Genomic DNA, 12,339 nt, shown 5'->3' with positions numbered 1-12,339 from the left:
TTACGCGTTATATAATTTATGTAAAAAAAAACGAATTACTTTTAAAAGTAAATTATATATTTTTATATGAGATATGTAAAAGTAATTTACGCGTTAAAGTAATTCGCGTTTTTACTTCATAATAAGTAAAAGTGCCATCTCTAATAGTGTTTTTTATTTATTGTCTGCGAAAAAAATATAATAAATCTTTTATCACGTGTATGTATTTGATAACTTGACACTATTAATGAAGCTAGTCGATCAATCAATCAAATGTTTACACTAATTTTATAAAGGTTTACACTAGTTTTATAAAAGTTTACGCTAGTTGATCAATTAATCAAAAGTTTAAAAAAATTTACACTAGTATTTTAGTTTACACTAGTAGATCGATCAATAAAAAGTTTACACTAGTTTTATAATAGTTTGCTCTAGTTTAGTGATATGATGATACTTTTTTTCTTGTTTTGAATACTTTGAAGTTGAGGTAAATATTGTAGGTATTGTATAATAAATTTTCTTTATTTAAAGAAAAAAATAAATTTGTACAGTAGAGCTTTTCTACTTTAAGTTAAAGAAGACTTAAAGGTGTATTATAATTTGTCAATAAACTTCTATTCAGTATTTTTCATTTTTTCTAAAAAAGAATTTAAGAAAAAAATTACAAATATATTGTGAAGCGTATGACCAATGAAGCTAATCTCACCATGTTACAGGTGAAAGAGTTAACCTTTACACCATCCCACCATGTTACAGGTGAAAGAGTTAACCTTTATAATCTTTAATATATGTGTTGAAAGTTACAATTAATTTATTTGTATTTTGGTTTAAAACTGGGTTGAAAATGTACTCAATAATCACTCTAGATAACTTTAAATTTGCTTCAACTTTATAATAATCAAAAATAAATTAATTAGTGATTCAACAAGCTTAAATTTCAATTATAGACTAAAAACACCCTAATACTTACCTTTGTGGAGAGATAATCCTATCAAAGTCATTAGACCTATATTTGTGAATTTTAGAGATTTAATACGTTTAGATTTGAATTTACTAAAGTTAATGTAGCCAGTGGTTATACCTTCTATACACCCAGCAAGCACACAACGATGAAACAACGTTAAAATAACGTTGATCAACGTCGATCAACGTTATTTCAACGTTGTTTCAACGTTGTGTGCTTGCTGGGCACTAATACATCGAGTGGTTATATTTTCTGCGTGATAAAAAAAAATCAACTTGTAAAGTGCAACAAAAAAGTAAAATTACAAGGCAGCAGATCTGGTGAACTCCTCGCGCAATAAAAAACAAACTATGTAATGACCTTTTTTTTTTTTTTTTAGGTAATTTAGGTGCTCCGAGATGTTCTTACGGTCTTATCGCGGAGCACCGCGGGAAAGCATTTAATTAGAAGTTCGCGCCTCCTTCCTTACCAGTGTCGCTTATTGAGCTAGAGCTGGCGTTGAACTTGGACCTCTGGGTTCTGAGCCAGAACTCTAACCACTGCACTACAGCTGCTCAAACACTGCTTATCACTGCTCACGGATACTTTGTAAAAAGATAATTGCCAAAAAATGAAAATTTTGGCTATGATGGAAAAATATATTTTTTACATTATTGGCTAGGTGCCAATGATAATAAGAAATACTTTTCCGGCGGTTTCAAGTTGTTGTGAGTGAGCAGAATAAAACACTCTTCCACTAAAACTCAACTTCAAAATTCAAGTGGTATCTAAAATAATGGCCAACGTTTCATTCTTTTTTTTTTATGTATTCCGCTATTCATATAAAAATAAAATAATAAAATTGTAATGAAACTTTTACGTTACACAAAGATTATATATAAAACGGGCAGGGGCTCAAAGAAGATACGGATGACTGGTGTCACCACAATCTTTTCATAGAATCTATTTACAATAATATTTAAAGCCCACATAGGTTTGGTAAGTTTACAATGAAATATTTTTTCTGAAAAGTACTGCATGAAGAATATTCGTATAAGAAAACTCATATATGCATACATACACATATATACATATACACATAAACACACACACATATACAAACATACTTACATACATGTCAGAAATTAGGGAGATTTTTCATTTCATTTGTCGTTCAAAATTGCTAATAATTGAGAAATTTGACACTTGTGATTTTATTCTGCTCAAGTGATGGTTGGTATTTGATGGAAGATTGTATTTTTGTGAAAAAGCCGATGTAAAAATATCAGAAAATAATATTGGCAGCAAGTTATTCTTATATTTATACATAAATATTAATATTTAAAGCGAATTAAGTTTTGATATATTTAGGATATTCATGTGTTTCATTACAGGGGAAAGGGCTTTCTAATCTCTTTATAGTATAATATAAATTATATTATTTTATAAAGAGATTAGAAAACCCTTCCCCCTGTATGTAAAGCAGTATTAATATTAGCGTAGTAGAGATGACAATGAACAAGACTGAAGTAAAGTATTTTAGCATGATTTATAATCAAGAAAGGCCCTAGATTTATATAATACACTTATAGCAGAAGATATTTTTGTTTCAATGAGACAAATATTTTTTCCATGTTCTCATCAAATATTACTACCAAAAAATCTTGTATGATTTACTCGATTTATTTCATTTTTATTGATTGACAGTTTTAGGAACAGTTTTAGAAACGGAAGATTAGTTAATTATTTATTTTATGAAAGAGAGTAAAATATGTTCCCAATTTATTGATAACTTATTAGCTATAAACCTATTAAACTTAGTAAAGTTAAAGCTTTCTAGTTCAGTGTTCATTGTTTCGAACAATATTTTTACATCAGAGTTGGTTTAGAATAAATTTGTATCATCTGCTTACCTAATTGACAATATTTTATGAGCTTTATTCATATCATTAATATATGTCAAAAAAAATAAAGGTCTCAAGATTGATCTCTGTGGGACTCCGAAAACAATATCAAGAGCTTCTGACTACTTCAGGACAAGAAACTGTTTTTAATTAAAAAGGTCACCCACTTATATATTTGGTCTTTAATGACGCAATGCTTTAACTTTGAAAGTAAAATTCCGTGATCAACAGTATCGAATGCCTTAGAGAGATCGTAATTGTTCCCCTTTATCAAAAGACTTAAATATTTTATTGAAATGTTCAATAATAGCATGTTCAGTAGAGCAGTATTTTTGAAATCCAAATTGATTTTGTATAATAAGCGTATTTAATGTCATGTAATCATAAATTCTATTTAAAATTACCCTTTCAAATATTTTTGAAAAGACAGGGAGTAGTGATATAGAGCGGTAGTTGCAAACAGAAGAACAATCACCATTTTTAAAAAGTGGGTGAATTTGGGTGATTTTAATTTATCTTGAAATATTTTTAAATGAAAATGCCATTAAATGAAATAATGGTTTACTTATACATTAAAAGTTTCATTTTACAAACATTAATTTATATTGAAAAATTGTATTTGTAAGTTGAGATAAATGATAAACCGGTACTATACCGTTTTTCCAGTATTACAATTTTTTAATAACGAATATAAAACAAAACCGTAATGAAAAATGGTTATTCAATTAATTTTGTCCTTTTCTTATTGCAAGAGGAAGTTTGCGTTGTCTATTTATTCTTAAAGCTTTGGCAAAAGTATTTTTACCTGAGCTAACAATTAGGTATGTAATAATTAGGTTCCAACCTACTTCAAAATGTGGCTTTTTGAATATTTTTTAATTTTCAAATTTAAAATTGTTTAAAATATTAGGTTTATATTTACATACAACATAACAAGTAATACAAATCTTTACAACATTTTTAATTCCTTCCGTCCTTTAATACTTCAAAGTCAGTCCTTCAAGGTCAGGTTCTTTTACAATAAATATAAACGAGCATCCTGTCTTAAATATAGCATCAAAAGAGCAAGACATTTTAAAAATGTTTTCCATAAGTATATTGTTAAGCTGAATTACTCATTCCTTACATTTTTGCAAAGAGATTATTAATCACTTGTTTAGTAATTATTCTCTTGATTAAACAAAAGCAGTCAGCAGGCCTCAAATGGTTAACAATTGAAAACACAAGTCTCATTAGTGAAACATTTCCTAAGAGTATTAACTTACTTAGCAATTAGTTTCAAAAAATTTAAGCACTACATTCCAGCATTCTCTGTCATTAAGGTGGCACTTAAGTAAAAGTTAGGTTTCTTAAGAAATATGATTTTTAAAAAACCAAATATGATTTTATTCGCCAAACCAGATTTGATTTTACCACGATATCTCGCAACTCATCTTTTCTTTTTAAACAGAAAGTTTTATTGATTTCTATTTGAATTTTGTTAGCGGCTTGCAACGCTGTCCAGAAGAAATCTTAAAAGAAGGATAGGGGGGGGGGGGGTTTGATGTATATGATTTTTGCTGAGTAAGGTCTAGAAAAATTTCCGACTAAAATCTGAAAAAAAAAATCTCCTTGTCAAACAATTGCCGATTTCGCCAGCTCCAGTGTCCAATGCCGACTAATAAATTTCGTAGGAGGATTAGACACCCCTTCGGGATGCCTCTGGTGACTGGTAGTCGATTAGCCAAGTTTATTGTTTTTAAAACGCATTTTCAATAATTACACAGAATACAATATTTCAAGATCTAAATATAAAATTACAATCAAATTTTCAGGATATATTTATTATATTCATATGCAGGAGTTATAATAAAATTAGGCTTCAATATAAATCAGTTCATGAAATATTGTCAGTGTCCAACACCTGCAGGTGGTTAAATAAGGCAAACTTACCTTTACTCCCAAACTATTCAATTATTTAACTCATGATTCTTGTACAACTCCTTCATTAATATGGTATTTTTTTACTAATAAAATTTCAGAGCAAATAAATATAATATCTTTATAGCAATCTTGAATTTCAAAAACAATCTATCTCAAAGTAAATGCAAATTTGTATTATATATATAAAATATATATTACGTCATTATTATTTCTTTACATTAGCCATTATTACTAATATGATATTAATTACGTCATATAATTATGTCAGCCACACTTAATTATGTCAGCCACACTTAAACTTAAGAAACACAGTTACATCACGTATAAACTATATGTGTCACAAAATAGTACACATAATATTATTATTAATTTATTATTATATTATTAAATTATTATTATTACACATAATAAGTATTATTATTACATAATATGATATTAATTATATCAGCCACACTTAATTATGTCAGCCACACTTAAACTTAAGAAACTCAGTTACATCACGTATAAATTATATGTGTCACAAAATAGTGCACATAATATAACAAAAAAATGTTATAATGATAATAATAATATTACGATAAACCAGTTATACCTTGACCTCGGTGTAGTCACTATATATCTTTTTATACTCCGTGCTGTACTTTACTTATCAAATTTCATTATAGGCAAAACCACTAGACAAACCATTTTTTTTTTAACAACTCTTTTCTTTTTTAAAGGATAAATCTTGTTGACTTCTGCAAAAATTTAAATTTAGACGCTTGAAAGTAAATATTTGTATCTTTCTAACATTTATTTTTTAAAATTGTCATTTAATATAATGTATAATAAGTTTATTTTTATTGTAGAAAATGAAAAAATAATTTAAGAAATAATTTTTTTTTAACACATTATTGTAACAAAACGGCGAAATTAATCATTTTAACAGATACACGTGAAGTCATTTTAAATAAAAAAAATTTAACAGTAAAGAATACTGTTAAAAAACAGAGAATAAAGTTCAAGTTTTACACTGTTACACGTAAGTAAATAAAAGCTTATATACTAATGGTTTGATATAAAAAAATCAAAGTTTTTTTGAAAGCGAATTTCTCATTTGTTATATATGTATATGTTATTTCTGCAACAAACTATTTTGTTGAATGTTAGAAAAGCACTCGTAAATTTATTTACGAGTAAATTTTTAATTTGTAGAAACTTTATAAAAAAATTTTTAATTAGTAGAAACTTTATAAAAACTCCATAAAATAAAAAATGTCAAAAAATATTTTTATGGTTTATGGAGTTAAACAACTTTTAAATTATTAGTCTTGGAGCAAGTAGAGTATCTGTAGTAGAATAGAGTAGTGATCTGCGAAAACCCTTTTACTTACAGTTAATGACTCAAATATTTTCGAACTCCATCATTGCTTGAAACATCCGTCATGATTTACAGTTGAGAACGTAACAACAGATGTTAGATTTTAATAGCTGTTTTTTCTAAAAAAATATGTTTATTTTTTAAATAAGTTATTGATGAAGCATTGATACCTTCATTATCTAAACTTTCCAAACGCTTCCAACTTTCAATTAAACGGTTTGTGGAAAAATGATGCCTCGGTAAAAAGTTTTGAAGAAATTTTCCCTTATTTTGTAACAAGTCTATAAGTCCTAATTTTATTTGTTTTATGGCCGGGGCTAGGTTTGATAACACATAGCCGCGACCGGGGCCAGGTTTATGACCAGGGCTGCATAAATATTGATAGATCCTATAAAAATGTTATTTTTAATTAAAATTTATGATATGAGTTATAATTAAAAACTTTTATAGGATCTATTAATATTAATGCAGGTCATAAACCCGACCGGGGCTGCATTAAAATTGATAGGTCCTATAAAAGTATTGTTTTTAATTATAACTCATATCATAAATTTTAATTAGAAATAACATTTTTATAGGATCTATTAACATTTATAGAGCCCTGGCCATAAACCTGGCCCCGGTCGCGGCTATGTGTTATCAAACCTAGCCCCGGCCATAGCCCCGGTTGTTTACTAATACATATATGCATACATAAATACATACATAATTTTGATTGTCACCTCTGAGTAAAGCTTGTAAACACGTTCTCAATTTACACACAAGTGAACACGATTAAAAATGGTTTGTACTTGTTTACGTTAATATATGAGTTGGTTAACACTGTGATTTTATATGTTAAAAATAAATTGAAAACAAACAAGAAGTGCAAAACAAATTTCCTAAATAAAAGACTATAACATGTATGTTTAAACGTAAAAGTATTGTATGTAAACTCAAGCTTGTCGTTATTATAAAAATATAGTGCATTAGTAGTTGATGACGGGTTTCAGTACATACCTAGCTGGGAAAATATAATTAACCCAATGTTGGCCCAATGAATTGACTTACATTGGCACAATGTTGGCATAATGCATTGGGCCAAATACTGAAGCGATCATTGGCGCAAGGTCCGACCAATGCTCATTGGCCAATACTAAAAACAACGTTTAGCCAATGTTATAATGGTACGTTTATCCAATGCTTAAAATATGTTAATCCAATATACGAAAAACTTTATCAACATCAAAATAAAGTAATCACGTGATTACTTTATTGATCTGTTGATTATAAGTTGTGAAAAAAGTCTTTGGTTAAAGTATTATTTATTATTTCATATAAACAAATATTTACTTGTAAACTATATTATTTTTACAAATAATTATAAAAATTGATTGTCGATTGAATCTTGGATTTTTTTTTTTGATGCGATTGCTTAAATCCTCATTTCTACCTCCTTCACGGTTAGAGGACTGTCTTAGCCAAATCTCTAAAACTTTTTTAACACATGAAGTGGTTACGTCGCTTATTAAACTGTTCTTTTTAACAACATCTAAGAAAAAAAAAAAAAAAAAATGAAATCCTTATTTGTACTTTTCTACGCACTACTAAAAGTTATCTGTTTACTAACTTTATTTAATCCATTTACTATTTAATTAAATATTTTCCAATTATTCTAAAGTAAATTATATTTAATCTATTTACTATTAAATATTTTACAAGCTCATTTTTCAAGTTAATTACTTGATTATATATTATTAACATTTAGACCACAACCTAAAAATTAATATATATATAAAATAGTTTAGATTAGTTTCCAGTATTGATATTTTGTCGAATGCCGACCTTAATTCCTTGGTTGTATATTAGTTTATAATAATTTTTTTTTTATCAACAAAGTAATCATCATTGTTATTAAATACCAAGTAAAGTTGAATTATGATTGTTTATGACTTGTGACAATAAAAAAAGTTGTTTTTAAGTTGCTGATTCCAACCTTTCCGCTCCTGCCAGCAAAACTTAACTGATCAGTCATTTTAAGAAAATTGTTCTCAACAACCCGCGTGTGGTATCTAAAATATTTGTTCCTCCGATTTAAGCAAGATGATTAACCTTGATTAACATCATTCGATACATTTAATGTGATTAACCTTAATTAACCTTAATACCAATTGTTTATTTCTAGTTATTGCTAGTATCAGAACAATATAGATATAAAATATAGACTCTTTAAAATCAAAAACAAAAAATATTACAAAACTCTGTTTCATTGCTAATTAAATTTTATACTTTTCAAACTTTATTTAATTTAAGTTAATCTTCAAGAATATGACAACATTCAATATAGACAACATTAAAAAAAATTTGAAAATAAAAATTATTCAAATGGAATACTAATAACTTGAAAGTGTTACTTTATTTCAGCTTCTTATCAAAATCGGTTAGTTCTTGTATGCAATCAAAAGAAAGGTTTTTACCTTCAAAAAAAGTCATAATTTTTATGTTGAGTTACTACATTAAGCATTGCATTCTAAATCTACGAATGTATGATCTGCTTTGTGTGAAGCAAGTCTGTTTAGAACTACTTTTAAATCTTTTGCCAATATTCCTAAAATTTAATTAAATTAAAATTTTTGCAAGAAATTGTAAAAAATAAAATTAAGAATAAATTTATACTTGTGCACATTATATGTGAAAATCAGCCATGTTGCTTTAAAACTTTAACTGCAACTTACTAATGAAAATCATTTTTGAAAAATCCGAAAATGGGGTGACTTGGCCACTCAACAAAATAACCTAATTTAAAAAACAAAACATTGTAATACACGTTTAAGAAATTAATTAAAGCTGCAAATCACAACACTAGACTTTCAAATAAAATACAAAAAAATTAATAAGAGCTATTATTGATTGTCGAATAACAGAATAAGAAATAATGTCGCTAATTATATTAATAAGTAGTGTCAAAAATAAAGAAAGGAATAATGTCGCAAAGAAGTTTAATAAATAGTGTCGAAAACAAAAAAAGGAGTAGTGTCGCAAATGAATTTAAAGAATAGTGTCAAAAGTAGAAAAAGAAATAACGTCCTAAAGGAATTTAATGAATAGTAACAAAAATAAAAAAATAACTAAAATAACTATAAATGTGTGTTTAGATAACATATCTGATGTCATACTGAAATAGTCTGATGCCGGGGGCTTCAGTACATGTCGGGGGCTTCAGTATTTGTTTGCAACACTATTCCCCTTTTTTTTTTTTGCGACATTAGACCTTTTTAATATATTCGACACTATTCTAAAATTCATTTTTCGACACTATTTCTGTCACCCGTGAAAATCTACAATGTGGCTTTAAAACTTAAATGTTTATAAAAATCATTTTTGAAAAATCAAATTATAGTGTAGTTATATTAGTCAATTAACAAAAAAACCTAGTTTAAACAAGAAACCATTGCAATACATGTTTATGAAATTATAAGAAGTATGTTTCAAATTCTTATTCTAAATTTTTAAAACAAAGTCCAAAATACAATAAAATGCAAAAATTCCTAACAAATTGCATAGGCATTTAAATTTTTATAATGGTGTCTGGATACCTTGCGGCCTTTTTGTAAATCATTTTCTTCGAGCCAGAATTTTTGCTGAGATAAGTCTTATCATAGTTTATTACATTAGAAAAACAATGTCTGTGATTAGGTTGTGCAGATTGTTAAAGATAAACAACAAGCTGTTATTTACTGACAGATGCATGGCTCTTTAAAAATTTTCTTCACCAGCTCTCTTTAAAATTAGATTGTGGTGCCTTTTCGAAAATCTGTAAGTTTAATATTGCCAAGAGAAATTCACTTTTATTTGTGAAGGATACATTTAATGAAGTGTTTTAACGCAGCCAGATCCTAAAGCTCTTCATCCTGGTGATGAAATGCTTTATCATTGCTCAATTTTGACTAGCTCTAACTCAGCAGAAATAGCATTTCAACAAGGTGTCTGCATATTTTTGATCTTACCACATAGATAATTTTTAAGAGTTGATCTTGAAACTTTATTGGTCTCAGAAACCCTTTTAACTAGAATACCAGCAGTAAAGGCCTTTATAATCTTGTCCACTCTCTCTCTGGGGTAGCTATTGTGCACTTTACCTTTGTTTGGCTTTTATGTGTATGGAATATTGCAACTTATTTAAAAAAATATAAAAATTTGACAAATTTATCAACCAAATCAATAAGTAGCCATATTACTCCAATTTTTATAATAAACCATTTACCCACTTACCTTAAGGTAAATGTTTTGAGCTTAAAATTTATAAGCACTTTTGTAAGTAGCTCATAGAGAACTAGTTAAAATTTTGAGCAAATTACCCGTGAAGAATATGGTTGGCAATAGTTTTAAAAACTGAAAAGACATGACATCCAAAAATCATTCAACAGCAAGAGTATTATTATTTTAATCTTTTTATAACAGACATTAAAATGCCAGTTCAACATTGGGCTGTAAAAAGTATGTCGAGTGGGACTCTGCATCTTTTAATCAGTCACATTTTGCACAATCGGAATTAGTATCGGCATCAGCCTTTTTGGATAGATTAACTTAAAGAGAAAAGTTTATTATTATAAATATATTACAGCATATTTTATTATAAAACAGATAATTAAAATTATGTAACACTTATAAATTTCACAAGTAGAATACTTACAAATTAGAAAAAGATTAAAAGACATTAAGACAAAGCATCTTTTAATCTTGTTAAATAGGAGAAATTTTGAACTTAAAACTGTTTTGGTATTTCTAAACCTGGTATGAAATGTAAGCTTGTGGAAAAATTGATTAAACTAAAGAGTTTTTCAGCCCTGGAGGAACAATGGGACATATAAGTATTGCGTAATTTCCTTTTTATTTTCTTCATAAGATGATAACTCTTTCTACGCTTTTTTGACATAAAATGTTTATTGTGATCTGTGTTAAGATATGAGGTGTCTTCGCTCGTTTTAAATTTTGACAAGCTTTTTATGATTTGCCAATAAAGTAAAAAATAAAATACAATGTGGATTTTTCTCTCAGAAATACTTAAAAATTTTCCCATAAAAAAGTTATTTTAAATAAAAATTTATTAGCATTAAAATATTTCAACATTAATTTTTATAATCAAATTGTTAATTTAAATGTAATGTTAAATCAGTTGTTAGCAACCAAAGTTTAAACTTTATAAATTACCATATAAATGTTCTACCTGGCAGATCTTCGTAAGATATTTAAGCTCTTTTATTTTTTTTAATAAAATTTTCTAATTCACTAACATAATAAGAAAGCCAGTAGCATAAGCTCACTGAAAATCCACATCAATGGTTTATTGCTACTGAGTTGTCATTAATAAAGTGCATAATAGCACATTCCATCTTCTAAAATTTCATCTTCTAAACTTCATTTTCTAAAATAATCTAAATGAGATATTATAATAAAGATTAATGTAAAGAAGAATTTAAATAAACAGTAAATTTTACTGTAACAACATACTTGGTTATTTCACTTTGCAATATAATTTTATTTTTTTTCTTGCCGTGTAAGTATATACAAACCGTATGTTAATAACAAGATATATATGTAGCAGGGACGAGAAGAAGACTAATATGTCTTATCGCTATAATAAAGTCCGCAAATATAAAGGTTAATTAAAAAATAAGTACTTTCGTTAACAATATAAAATAAACAAACGTAAAATTGGTAATACCCCGTTCATACTGACGATAAAACACGTTTTATCTTAAAAGCGTATTAAATTGTTATTGCAAAAAGCTGTATAAAACAACAATAAAACAATACTGCAAGGTTGCTTTGTCAATATAAAAAGCATGTGTTAATATAAAACAACCTCGCCATGTTGTTTTATTACTGTTTTGCAGAGTTTATAACATTATAAACACAAAACACAAAATAAAACGTGTTTTATCTCCAATGTGAACGGGGTATAAAAAAAATAAATAAAACATCTATTAATTAAAAATAACAAGAAGCGCTATTTACTTAAACATATTCTTCCAAAAGGACAGAAAAATTTAGTTTTTAATATTATAAAATTATGAATTAATTTTTATTATTATTTTTTTTTTTAAATATTAGACTTAAGATCACAAACCCAAAGCCTAAGGATCAAAAAATAAAAAAATAACAACACATGTTAAACAACACAAACATAAATAAATTTGAAAAGTTACCAAGTGTATCTAACTTAGGCGTTTCTAAAATCAATATACTTT

The 12,339-nt window shown here is 27.2% G+C and overlaps 2 protein-coding genes and 1 long non-coding RNA gene across 4 annotated transcripts in view; 1 reads left to right on the top strand and 2 right to left on the bottom strand.

Annotated features, from left to right (window-relative positions):
- Positions 1–5,534, bottom strand: part of LOC100192297 (acid-sensing ion channel 1) — a 102,546-nt gene extending 97,012 nt beyond the window's left edge. Inside the window, exon 1 of the mRNA XM_065809799.1 lies at positions 5,342–5,534. The gene's annotated coding sequence lies outside the window, so the exon portion shown is untranslated. The remainder of the gene's footprint in view (positions 1–5,341) is intronic.
- Positions 5,535–5,677: 143 nt separating this feature from the next.
- Positions 5,678–12,339, top strand: part of LOC100197902 (acid-sensing ion channel 1-like) — a 72,736-nt gene continuing 66,074 nt past the window's right edge. The window contains exon 1 of the mRNA XM_065809798.1: positions 5,678–5,770. The gene's annotated coding sequence lies outside the window, so the exon portion shown is untranslated. The remainder of the gene's footprint in view (positions 5,771–12,339) is intronic.
- On the bottom strand, positions 7,402–11,998 carry LOC136087335 (uncharacterized). Of its 2 annotated transcripts, XR_010641732.1 has the most exons (5): positions 11,600–11,998; positions 11,316–11,523; positions 8,765–10,674; positions 8,566–8,696; positions 7,402–7,640 (listed from the first exon to the last, which is right to left on the bottom strand). It is a non-coding gene; the product is annotated as an uncharacterized LOC136087335 (long non-coding RNA). The 2 variants fall into 2 exon arrangements; XR_010641731.1 differs by having other exon boundaries at positions 8,765–11,523.

The sequence above is a fragment of the Hydra vulgaris genome, chromosome 11 (genome assembly GCF_038396675.1).
Source record: "Hydra vulgaris chromosome 11, alternate assembly HydraT2T_AEP".
Taxonomy (NCBI): Eukaryota; Metazoa; Cnidaria; class Hydrozoa; order Anthoathecata; family Hydridae; genus Hydra; species Hydra vulgaris.
The sequence above is the reverse complement of the archived record's forward strand: the minus strand, read 5'-3'. Positions and strand labels throughout refer to the sequence as shown.